This window comes from Herpailurus yagouaroundi, unplaced genomic scaffold (genome assembly GCF_014898765.1).
Source record: "Herpailurus yagouaroundi ecotype Mexico unplaced genomic scaffold, PumYag 28, whole genome shotgun sequence".
Lineage (NCBI taxonomy): Eukaryota > Metazoa > Chordata > Mammalia > Carnivora > Felidae > Herpailurus > Herpailurus yagouaroundi.
Genome location: NW_024412376.1, coordinates 156,913,416 through 156,927,137, shown reverse-complemented (window position 1 = coordinate 156,927,137; position 13,722 = coordinate 156,913,416).

The following is a 13,722-nucleotide window of genomic DNA, read 5'->3' as shown; positions in this document are numbered from 1 at the left end:
ATATAAGTGGAAACATACAATATTTGCCTTTTTGCCCCTGTCTTATTTTTCTTAGTAAATGTCTTCATGGTTTATTCATATTGTAGCATAGGTCAGAATTTCCTTTTTATGACTGAATAATATTCCGTTGCATGTATATACTACATTTTGCTTGTCCATTTATTTGTCGATGAACATTTGAGTTGCTCCCACATTTTAGCCATTATAAATAATGCTCAAAAATCCTGTTTTCAAGTATTTTGAACATATATCTAGAAGAGGAATTTCTGGATCATATGGTAATTCTAATTTTTAATTTCTTAGGAAATATACTGTATTTGACAGAGCTGTACTATTAACCTTTCTATGAAGAGTACACATGGTTCTGATTTCTCCACAACCTTATGAACATTTGTCATTTTCTGTATTTTCTTGACATAGTAACCATCCTAATGGTTGTGAGGTTGTAAATCATTGTGGTTTTCATTAGTGATACTGGACATTTTTCATGTGCTTATGGCCATTTGCGTATCTTCTTTGGGGAAATGTCTGTTCATGATCTTTGCCCATTTTTGTGTTGTACTGTTCTTTTGTTGTGAGTTTTAGGAGTTCTCTATGCATTCTGGCTCTGAATATTCATATATCCTAGATACTACTTCTTTATCACACATACTATTTGCAAATGTTTGTTTAGGTTTTAGACAAATAATTGCTTTTGTTTAAACTTACTAGTCTTTTAAATCATGTAGGAAAAACTGACAGTAGACTTACAATTTTCTTTCAATTATACTAGCTCCTATAATTGCTCAATTATTTACCTTGAGATCTTTATTTTTTCATATAGCTTGGAGTTACCGTCTAGTGTCCTTCATTTCTACTTGCAGGACCTCCATTTACATTTCTTGCAGAGCTGATCTAGTGGTAATGGACACCTTCAGCTTTTGTTTATTTGGGTAAGTCTTCATGTCTCTTTCACTTTTGAAGGATAGTTTTGCTGAATATAGGATTCTTGCTTGACAGGGTGTTTGTTTTCTTCTTTTTAGCACTTCAAAGATATCAACCTACTACCTTTTGTCTTCCAAAGTTTCTGATAGGAAATCTGTAAATAATCTTTTTTGAGGATCCCTTGTATGTGAAAAATTTCTTCTCTCTTGCTACTTTCAAGATTTGTCTTTGTCGTTTGACAATTTGATTATAATGTTTCTAAGGGTAAGTCTCTTAATTCATCCTACTTGGAGTTCGTTGAGCTTATTGGATGTTTGTATGCATGTCATTCATCAAATGTATTTTGGCCATTTTTTCTTCAAATAATCTCTGCCTTTTTCTCTTTTCTTCTTTTCTTTTTTTCTTTTCTTTCTTTTCTTCTAGAACTCCCACAAGGTATGTTTGTCCACTTGTTGATCCCATAGGTCCTTTAGTCTCTGTTAACTTTTTAAAAATAGTTTTTATTCCTGTTTCTAATACTCAACAATTTCAATTGTTGAGTATTGTCCTATCTTGAAGTTTCAATTGTCCTATCTTGAAGTTTGCTGATTCTGTCTTCTACCTACTCAAATCTGCCTTGATTCTCTCCAGCAAAATTCCCACTTCAGTTATATTTAAGTTGTAGAATTCTTTGGGATTTTTTAAAGGTTTTCTATCACTTTTTTGGGTGTTCCTATTTTGTTCATATATTGTTTTGACTTTCTCCATAACCTCTTTCAGCTCCCGGGCACCTTTAAGACAACTGTTTTAAGTCTTTGTCTAGGATATCTGTCCTCTCCTCTTTCTAAGGCACAGTTTTGGTTGCCTATCCCCCCCCCCTTTGAATGGGACATAATTTCTGTTTCTTTATATGCCTTTTTGTTGTTGTTATGTTGAAAATTGGACATTTCAATCTAATAATGTAGTAACTGTGGAATCTAGATTATTCTCATTTCTCAAGGCTTGCTGTTTTTATTGTTCTTTTTGAATGTTGTGGCCTGTCTTCATGCCATGTATCAGCCTGGGGTGTAAATCTAAGATATTCTCAGTTCTTTTCTGAATCTGCATCTGTAACTGGGTGTGCCAATGACTTTGTAATTTCCTCTTATATGTGCAGTTGCTTTGGAATGTCCTAGTTTTTAATATCTGGCTTTGAAAAGGAGAAAAAGGGAAAAATGAAAAAATACAAAAAAGGCACTGGTTCTCTAAGCACCCTGGAAATTTCTCAAGCCAGAGATGCAGTGAATTGCAACCATGGGGAAGAAGTGAAATAATGGCTGGTGTCTCTATGTTTGTATCTCTGTAATTAGAAGAAGCAATTTGTGATCAAAACATAAACCCATATATTTGGAAGATAGAATCCTTATTTCCCAACCGATAGTCACAGGCTGCATGCAAACTGGCTCATGAACATGTTTAGAGCTGCCTGCCACAACACTGAGGTAGAAGATGCATAGCCTCTGCCCAGCTAAGAGAGGAAATTGATTTCAATCAATCACAACTGACTGTGCAAGCCATCCCCTAGAATTTGCAAGTTCTCAATAGACTGAAGAGTGCCAAAATAGTACACTGGACAGATTCTGCTAATATAATTGTTGACTGGGTGAGAGACAAATAGATACCTGGTGCTTCCCACTCTGCCATCTTCCCTTCCCTTTCCTTTCTGAATTGAATGAGGACACTTCTTCATTATATGTCATGATAGGTTAGCCAACCTATGAATCTTCCAGTAATTCCAGTAATAAGGATTTCACTGCATCACAGAGAACCTTGATCTGTTATTTATTGAAAGCCTACTATAGGCAAGTGGTATTGGCCTATATTTATTAAGCCTTATTCTGTGCCCAACATCACGTAGGCCATCACATGTACTCAATGAAGTGGGTGCAATCATCTCTCTATTTTTCAGAAGAGGAAACAAGACAGGATTTTGCGTAATTTCTCATGGTAGACTCATATTTAAAATGTGGTTCTGAATCTAGCATCTGTTCATACTGCCTCTAATGGTAAAGCATCAAAGAAATTTAAGATATAAGCCTTGTGTACAAGCATTTGAGATCTTGTTGGGGGAGAAGATTATGAAATAGGTGCTTCTTTAGGGAAGAGAGAGAAGTGATAGAACAACTGCTTTGGCCTGGGGAAGCATAGCAGTAGTTCAGGAAAGGCACAAGATGGAGCAGAAGCACTTGTATACAGGAAGATGGGAATGGAGACAGACATTTCCAACTGAGAGTGGGCTTTGATCATGGTGGTTAGTCCTGTAAAGCTCTCCCATGGAAACACTCTTAGGATTTCCTCCCCCTTCTCCCTTTTCTTGTACAAAAGTTATATATGCATAGATTGCTCTGTCAGCAATCTGTTGTTTTTGATTGGGCTGAGCCACAGCTTTGGGACAAATACTAATTTTTAAAAGGATCAGGACCTTTCTCTTTAGGGTGATTTAAAATATTGCTTGGCCAACTTCATTGTACTTAAGACTCATCTGTAAAGCTGTTAAAATACACATTTGTGTGTCTCACCTTCAAAGACTTTAGTTCAGTATGTCTGGGTTGGGACCTGAGAAGCAGCATTTCAAGCTGCCCAAGTGATGCAGATGTGTCTGCTCCTCAGGCCACACTTTGAGTAGCACTGATTTAAAGTGCATTTCATCTTTTAAAAAATACCAGGCAGCTATATAGTGGTTTTTCTTTGTACTTTTTTTCCTTGAGAGTTGTTCTAGTGAGTTTGAAGTTGGGCATAAAGCAGTCGGTGCCCAGACTCATGCTAGACTGTGATATTTATGTATTAAAAGCTACAAGCTATAGAATTGGGCAGGCCTAATTCCCCTTTTTAGTGTAAAACCTCACGATCTGTTGGATTTTACACGACTCACACCTCTCTAAATTGCTAGAGTGTAGTTTATAATGAGGAATAAAACTGCTAACCTCATAAGGATGTGATGAGGATTATATTAGGGACAAGTGAAAGTTTTTAATAAACAGAATTGATAAGTGTGTCATAATAGATGGTTGTATATTTTTGTTAGAAACTCAATGGCAGTAAACCTCCTCTGTCCTCTATCCCTCACCCATCATACTTCTGTATCTCTACACACTCATCAAATGTGTTGTCTTGGTCCCACCACTGACTCTGAGTTCCTAGGATGTTAGACGTAGTCTGATACATCATAGCAGATCATAAATAACATAAAAGGACAAAATACATGTACAGGTTGAATTAGTATTTCTTAACAGATTTCATGTGGAAATCACCTATAAATTAAAAGAAAATACCACTGCCTGGGGTACACTCCAGAGATTTTGATTTAATTAATCTAGGGCAGTGTTTCTCAACCTTGGATGTGCTCTAGAATCACCTGGAGAAATTTAAAAATCCACGTGTCTACCAATTACTTCAGAATCTCTGGTGAGGGGACCCAAGCATCAGTAGTTCTTAAAAGTTCTCATACGTAAGTTCATTGTGTAATATGGGCATCACTTGACTAAATGGAGAGACAACTAAAGTACATAAGCAGTGGATTCCTAATGTGTTCTTAAAGATAAATATAAAATTAAGGGAAAGTGAGTCAATATTTTGCATGTGCCTGATAAAATCTTATTGTCTGCCCTTTCCAACTTTGTTCACTTAATTTACTTTCTGAGTGTTTAGAGCTGCTCTCTTTCATGCTCACTTCTCTCTCTTTTTGGCTATTTGCTATTACTATTGGGTGACTGTGTTGGGTTGAATACTTTCTCCCAAAACTTCACGTCTATATGGAACCTGTGAATGTGACCTTATTTGGAAATAGAAACTTTACGGATGTAATCAAATTAAGATGAGGTTGTAGTAGATGAGGATGGACTCCAGTCCAATGATTGTTGTCCCTCTAAGAAGAGGGAAATCTGGATACAAGACACACAGGGCATGACCTCATGTGGTGACAGAGGCCAGGATTGGAGACATACTCTCCAAGCCAAGGTGTGCCAAGGTTTGTCCGCAGCCACCAAGAGCTAGATGACAGGCCTCTATTGTTGTGCGACCCCAAACAATTGTATAGGGAGGCTGGGGAAGAGGGTGGATTGATGGATGGCCAGTGAGATGTGTTGGCACTGCCGTGGTTGTGGGTTTCTGTGCAAAGCCAGTGCTAAATGTGGTTTTCTGAGGGAGGAGAAACATTTCCAACACTGAGCAGTGTTGAGAGATGCAGACATGCCATCCTTCAGTACCTCTTACCTACCTGAAAACCTCCAATCTTTTGGTATCCAGGGGAATTATTCTTTAAGGGACACACACGCACACACACACTGCCTTTTTCACTTCATATTCAGAAAGTCTTCAGAGAAAAAATATGGAGTGCCAAATTGTACAAGGTAATGCAAAGTTTGTGTTGTGGCTTTCTTTTTATTTATTTTTTGTACTGTGTTTTTAGAGGAAACTTTCAAGATGGGACATGATGAGAAGGTTGAGCAGGAAGGGAAACTTAAGTTTATGGAACCTTCTCTTTGTATGAAAATGGAAAGGGATATACTCCTGGAAGAGATTGAGGCATACTGTTCACTTCACAGCTTGGTCCACATCTAAAACCACAAATTTCATTCTTCTCCTACCAAGTGGGGAAAATCGTGAGCTTCAGGCACAGAAAGGCCTGGGGGACCTCTAGCCTTGTTTTCTCACTTACAGGCTCTGCCACTTCAGGCTTTGTAACCCTGGTAAGTTGTTCAGGTTTTCTGAGCCTCAGTTTCCTCATCTAGTAAACAAGGATGATAACACCTACCAGACAGAGTTGTTGGGGGTATTATATAAGAGAAGAGGCAAAGCCACTGTGGCATGTAGTAGGTTATCAATATAGTGGTTTCCATTCCCTTTTGTACTAAGAAAAGATCCCCATTAACTTAAAGAGTTTACATCAGGAAATGTTGATCTCCCTCCACAACTTGTTCTGTGCTGTGAACTTTAGACAGTCACTTGTGTTGAACATCTCCTGAGCAAGCAGTGGGGTACTAGGTGCTTGAGATTTATTGACCAATGTGAGTCTTAAAACAGCCCTTAAAGGTGGGTTTCATTGTCCCCATTGTTGAGACGAGTTCATTGGAGTTCAGAAGAGTTAAGTACTTGGCACAGTGATGTTGTGCACGAAGTATTAGAGACAAAACTCCAGCCCAAGTCTAGATGACTCCACCATATTGGAAACAAATCTCCTCCCAGTTCTGCCAGTGGCCAAACACCATGAGTGAACTAGAAGAATCATCACCTTTATGGACTGGAAGAATCTTAAGAAATCCTTGGATCTGGTCTGGTTGGTTCTCCAATGTTTCCATCATCCAGACCAGACCAGGGTTATTATTTAATGACCCCTGGAAGCATTAAACCATCTTTTATTATCTCTAAACTATATGGAACAGAGATGAGTGTAAGAGGGGAACCACAGGGATGACAGTCTGTGTAGAGTTTAAGGAATATGTCTTTCCTATGGTGTGCCTAGGAGAAGCTTGGGGAGGATCAGGGATGTTGGCTCAGTTCTCTGTGGTGTGGAGAGGTCCTGGACCCTCTCCTACAATGGTTCTGCAGCCTTTGATGTTTCTGAACATGCAGAACATGAGCATGCTTATATTCATGGAGCATGCTTATATTCACTGGAATATAAGCACCATGAAAAGAGGGATTTTTGTTTGTTTGCTTGCTACTATTTCCTCTTCTTAGAACAGTGATTGGCACATAGTAGGAACTCAGACTAAATAATAAGCAAACTAATTAATTAATTTCAGGGCATTTGCACTGATTGTTCCCTCTGTTTGGAACATCTTTACCTTAGAGAGACACCTGGGTTGATTCCTCACTTCACTCATGGTAGGCTCAAAAGTCACCTCTAGGGAGAGGTCTTTTCTGCCATTGCATCTAATACTGGCTACCCTCCATTGCTTTTACTGCTTTCTCCTTTACTTTTTTCTATTACTTGTATATATCTGAGTTTATTATCACCTTCCCCACTGGTAGTTTTGTGGGTACAAAGCATCCATCTCCTGTTCACTATTGTACTTCTAGCACCTAGAACAGAGTCTGACACAGTCAGTGCTTCAATAAATTATGTGTTGAATGAATGAATGTATGTAGACTCCATGGAAAAAGCTTAGCACAATGCTTGGCAAATAGCAAGTGAGAAGTAAATGGTAGTTTTGATGCTGCTGCTGATGACATCCAAATGTCACTGTGAGGCTGTCACACTCTGGATTGGCCACTGATGGCCCTCAGCATTAGTTCTGGTAGGCTGGTGGGTGTAAAAGGCCAGCCTTCCACCTCACCTACCATCTTCCCTGCCACCACAGGGACTCTACAGAACAGTGCTTTCACCATTTCCTGCTCCTCACTTTTTGTTCTTTGTGGAATTGTGATGAAGCATTTGGGGGGGCAGCACATCATCCTCTCTCCCCAACTCTTGAATTAAAACACTTTGAGATACTTTATAGTGAGATGTAAATTACTAACAGCAATGTTATCCTTGCATCCCACCATATTCTAGTGATGGCCTCTCCCATGTTCTAGGGTTTTCTCATCTCCGTTTTCACACATCTGCCTAAAGTGTCTCCATTCTTCCTCATTTTTTACCTAAAGGTACTCTTTCCAAATTCTAGCTCTAATATCACCTCTTCTGTGAGGTTCAACCTGAGGTCTTCCAGCAGTTTCTACCTCCTCTCTCCAGTTTCCCATGCTGCCTTTCCACCCTGCCTCAGGAACCTTAAACTCAGGACACTGTACTCACCCAGGACCCTACCCCCTAGATCAGAAAAAAGCTTCCTAGGGTCAGGGGTTCCACAAATTGAAGGTGGCAATGGACCTTGACTTGAGTCAATGGCAGGCATTCCTCCAACTTGTTGACTTGGCTTACAGACCTCTTGGGCTCAAATTCTGACTCCCCTCTTATCATCTGTGAGACCCTGAGAAGTGTCTTAATCACTCCATACCACAGGTGTCCCACTTGAAATCAAGGATCCTAATTATTACAGCTCAGTAAGCTTCAAACATCTGTGTTTCAACAGTACTTCGAAGTATAAAAATAGGGATTCTGTAATGTGTCACTTTTGGGGTGACTTAGAGAAATAGGAAGTCACTCCTGAGAAATTTTTTTCACTTGAAATATGGTACCTGTCTATTAATTCATTTGGAACCATATGCAGAGCAACCAAATAAAACCATAATTATGTATTTAAAAAATTTTTAATGTTTATTTATTTTTGAGAGAGGGAGAGCAAGCAGGGGAGGGGAAGAGAGAGAGGGAGACACAGAATCCGAAGCAGTCTCCAGGCTCCCAGCTGTCAGCACAGAGCCTGACATGGGGCTCAAACTCACGTACTGTTAGATCATGATCTGAGCTGAAGTCAGATGCTTAACCGACTGAGCCACCCAGGTGCACCAGCCATAATTATATTTTTTTTGAAAAATGCTGTATTTTCTTTACTAATTCGGCAGAAATTCTATCACACTGAAATTATCACTATGATGATTGAGCACAAAGACTCATCCTCAGTGCCTTTATATGCACAACTTTGTGGGTTAGGAAAACATGTACTGAAGTAAACAGCCTCTGAAAATCACACACAAGGAGGTGTGACAGCAATTTTCAAACACAAAAAATTACAAATCCTGTTTAAAAATCTGCTATATTCCCATAGCATAAAAGTTCCTATCTCATGGGGAACTTGGAGAGCTTTACAGCCTATAGAGGAATAATAACATGACAACTCCTAATAGTCTCCGTTTACTTTGACCTCATTACAATTATTTGTTCTTTTAATAAAGGGCTGAAGATCTTGCAGAAGGAGCTCTCTGATTCACGATAGTAATTCAGGCGTCTCTAGTGGACTGTCTTCTCATATATATTCTGGTATGTCTGGCAGATTATCTATGGAAAATCTGCTTGATCTTGATATTTGAATTATCCCTACAGTTGGATTTGGTGGCAGTAACCTCTGGAGCAGTGGTCTGTTCTGGGGTGGTTCTCTTTGATCATGGTCTGCTGTGTAGTGATGGTGCCTTCCTCAATCAACTGCTCTTTGGTTTCTTCAGTTACAAATAGGCACTGTGGGGGGTGGTCTTTAGGACTTTAATCACCTTTTTAGGTAAGGGCGGAATAGTCTATATCTGCTTCTTGGGAAAGTAATGTTTCACATTTTAAAACTTGTTGGGGGAGCTCTTTTGACTATGATAGGCCACCAGGGATTAGGCTCCACATGATCATAGCTGGGACTGTAGATATAGTTGGATAGCACCAATTTGAGACTGGATTCTGGAAACCTACCACCACATACTGGCTGGACCTCAGAACATGCTTTGAGTCCTCATAGATGTTATTCTGGTGGCTCAAGGAATGAGCAATTTGTCTCCAGTAGATCATCTTGGGTTTAAAACACTCCATGCAGGAAGCTGGATTACCAGCAAGGATACGGGAAAACTTGTAGTCCAATTGGGAGAAAACAGTTTTCATGGCAGTGCCTTCTTCATGCTACATCACAATCAAACTGCAGGTAACCTGGTATGGAGTGACAGTCATGATAAGGACCATGTACTTTTGTTGCCAGATCCCCTGCACATACTGGGGGCTTGCCCAGAGGGATCCTTGGTTGCTGTGCTGATTTGCCCTTTCCCAAATTCCTGTTGGGCCTCCAGTGAGAATGTCTGAGAGCCAGGAGGAGGAAGAGAGCACGGTGAGGCTATGGATCCTCATGGCTTCAGTTTGGTGGGAACCTGTTTGACAAGGACAGGTGAGTCTGTGCTGAGAAGTAATTCAGCAATGCAGGGCTGTAGGATGACCCTCCCTCCACCCTGACACATGCCTCCCTGCTTAGGGAGATCAAGAATCCTTCTGGCTCCTGGAATCACTAGACCAGCAGCCCATGTATTCACATTTCTCCTTGACTTGAGTCTTGAATGTCAAAAACCTCTTTCACCATTTTCTGAGCCAAATTAGCTCTCAACCCTCACTTACCGACTCTTCCATTCACTCCTTCAATAAGCACTTATGCAGCACCTACTGTGTGCCATGCACGAGACTAGATATTGAATTAACCAAAGTGAATAAGAAAGTCTTATGTATTAAGAACTTAAAGGCAATTTTTTTGGGGAATTTAAATAGCACTGATGAGTTTGCCCCAGTTATGTCACCAGTTTGATTTTGACCAGTGACTCTCCCTCTGGCCTCAGTTCCCCTGGATATTGAGGTGTTAGATGTGATATTTGCCAAAGGAGAAAGACTGTAGGTTAGAACACAAAGCAAATTTAGAAGGAAACACATGGACTCCAGGCTTTTTTCTGAGAAGTGTCTCTAAGCTTTGGCAGAGAACATGGAACTTCCCCTCAAGAGCTTCCCATTGACCTTCAGCCTTCCTGCCATCCCAAACTCTGCCTTGATCTTTGTAAACAGGTGGCACAATATGAGACCAGGCTATGTAGCTGTTTCCCTATTGGCTCAGTCTGCTCTCAAAACTCATTTGCAGCCACACACATGCATACACCCTCCAATCTGGCCACACTCAACCCCTCACCCAACATCTCCTGAATACTTGGTTCACTTGCTTGCTCTTTTCCACCCTTTGATCTTGCTCTTCCACTTGCTTGGAATGCCCTTCCAGTCCTGCTTTGCCAGGGACACACTTGCTCATCCTTCAAAATCCAGCTCATATGTCATCTTCTCCTCATTGGTGTTATTGATCCCTACATCCTTGTCTACGTCCCCAACCCTTTCGTGGATGTTCATGGAGAGAAATAGACCACCATTCTTAGTTAGTGTATACAGTGTGCCAGCATTGTGCTGAGGCTGTGCTAGTATTTCACATCCATATACTGAGAAAATGATGCACTTGTACTACAGTGCACTGTGGAGACTGGAGAGATTTGTGTCCCAGCAAGGCTGTCCATAGTAGGTTCTCTACATCCCCATGCTTCCAGGATCAAGGTGATCACTGATTCCTAGACAACTATGTTCAGTCTCTTTTGACTTTTGCCCCCACACAAACCCCAGGAGGAAAGTGCACCCTGGATCCTCATGGTAGAGACATGAAGCTGAGTCTTAGGTGGGCCAAGTCCCTTGGCAAATGCCCTGAACATTGTATGGCAGAACCTGAACTGACAGTGGGTCTGTTGTTGGTTAACCTCCCAACAGAGTATTTTGGATGTTGCCTTATGGCTCTGAGACTTGAATATTTCTCAATTCTACATTGTGAGGAGAAGACAATGCCCTGCTGTCCTACGTACCTCCATGTCCTTATTATCCACAGCAGTTCCTTCTGTTATCCACAGAAGGTGAAAAAGTGGACAAAAACAACCAATCTACATTTCAGCAGGTTCTCATTTAATGGGGACAAAGGCAGATAATGAATTATATTGGAATTCGCAGCTGTGGGTTAGTTGGCTACCCTCTGGAGAATGACTTCCTTCAGGCTAGGTAGGATTTAGCTAATTAGGGAAGCCATATCAGATTCATGGGACAGAACTGTTCCTAATCTGTTTGAGGATAAGTAAGTAAACTAGTTGCCTAAGGAGAAGGTTTGTGACAGGAGAAGGAGAAGGTTTGTGACAGGAGAAGGTGGATGATCAGATCTCAAAGTCAAAGAGAGGTCTTGAATGCAAAGCTGAAGGTTTTGTTCCACAAGCTGGGGATGACAACTATTCAACCCAGGAGCCCTCACTTTCCCTTCCAGTGTCCTTGGCAGACTGCCAATAGGCTGTGCAGGGCACTCCTGCTGAGCTCAGAGACAGCCCCAGAAGTCATTTCAACCCAGTTCTCCATAAAGCCACTAATCATCTATCGGTATTGACATGAAGGACAAAATCTATTTGCCATTCCTGTCATAGATGGGGCTTTTGACTATTTCTGGTATTTTTACCCAGAAGAGTGAGCAAACTCATACCTTAGAGAATCCACAAGCTTTACAAAAAAAGTGAACCTGTATCAGGAGTGGGACTTACACTGAAAATTTGCCCTTCCTTCACATTTAGATTCAGATTAAATAGAAAAACAAATAGCATGTGTACCCAAGGGTCATGTGTCTTTCATTGATCTAAGAAAAGATTTATCTTTGGCCAACCAATCCCCCAGTGGAGATGGGAGGTAGAAACAATGCTATAGAGAGGAGACCATGGAAATGAATTCAAGGAAGCATTCCTGGCTGGCTCATTTGGTAGAGCATGCAGCTCTTAATCTCAGAGTTTTGGGTCAAGCCCATTTTGGGTGTAGAGATTACTTAAAAATACAATCTTAAAAAAAAAAAAAAGAGTTCATGGAACCAGAAATCTGAACATTGCCTTGATGTCATCAAGACTGTGTCTGTTGAGGATATGATGTTTAAAAATATTCACATAACTAAAATCATTTTATCCTTTCATCAAACTGTGAGACATTATCCCCATTTGATAATTGAGGAAAGTGATATTAAGCACATTAATATCACTCAAGATATCTAGATGATAATGATGATGATCCTGATAGTAGCATCATAACATAGTGCTTCTACATTCCAAGCATCAGTCTAAAGTGACCTCACTTCAAATCATGACAACTCTATTATGACTCCATTTCTATAATTACAGAAACAAAAGCACAATCAAGATAAGAAACCTTCTAGATAAGTTACTTAAACCTGCAATGTCAGATTATCTCATCTGCAAATGAGGAGAATTTGTATCTACCTCACAGGGTTGTATGATTCTTAAATGAGATATGACAACCATGCTTAGCACAGTGCCTTACACAATTAGAGAAGAATTAAATGAGGGCTATTTCTGGCATTTTTATTAGAAATGAACTAATGTACCCACACTGCAAAAAATCCCCCTGTCCTTTCTTTCTTTTTTATTCCTCTCATTCTATCATAATAGTTTTTCAATCTTAGAATAATTTCAGATTTACAGAAATATTACAAAGAGACTTCTATTGCCCCACCTCTCACGTAGGTTGTCCTATCATTAACCTCTTACCTAATTAAGCTACATTTATAAAAACTATTAAACCAATATTGATATTTTATTATGAAGTAAAGACTTTATTCAGACTTCCTTAAATTTCACCTAATGTTCTTTTATAGTTTAATAAAATTAATAGATTTTATTTTTTGGAGCAATCTTAGGTTAGCATCAAAGCTCATCAGCAAGTACAGAGTTTCCACACATGGCTTCCCCATACATGCATATCACTCACCTGTAAACACCCCTACCAGAGTGGCACATTTGGTCCAATTGATGAATTTACATTGATGCCTCATTACCATCCTAAGTTGACAGTTTCCATTATAGTTCACTCTTAGTGTTGTGCAATCATGGGTTTTAACAAATATATAATGACATGAATCCACTACTAAAGCATCATACAGAATAATTTCATTGCCCTAAAAATCCTCTGGGGTCCACTGATTCCTCCTTCTTCTCCCCAACCTCTGGATATCCTCATTTTACTGCCTCTTTAGCTTTGTCTTCCTGAATGTCATATAGTTGGAATCACGTAGAATTCAATTTTTCAGATTGGCTTCTTTCACTCAGCTTTGTAATTTTAAGGTTCCTCCAAGTTTTTTTTTTTTTGTTTTTGTTTTTGTTTTTTTTTTTTTTTTTTTTTTTATGGCTTGACAGCTCATTTCTTTTTACCACGGAATAGTATTGTGTCATCTGGATGTATCACAGTGCAGTTATCCATTCGCTTTCAGGAAGACATCTCAGTTGCTCCCATGTTTCGACAATTATGAATAAAGCTACTATAAACAACTGTATGCAAGTTTTGGTATGTACCTAAGTCTTCAACTCCTAATGGTCTTTTCTGTC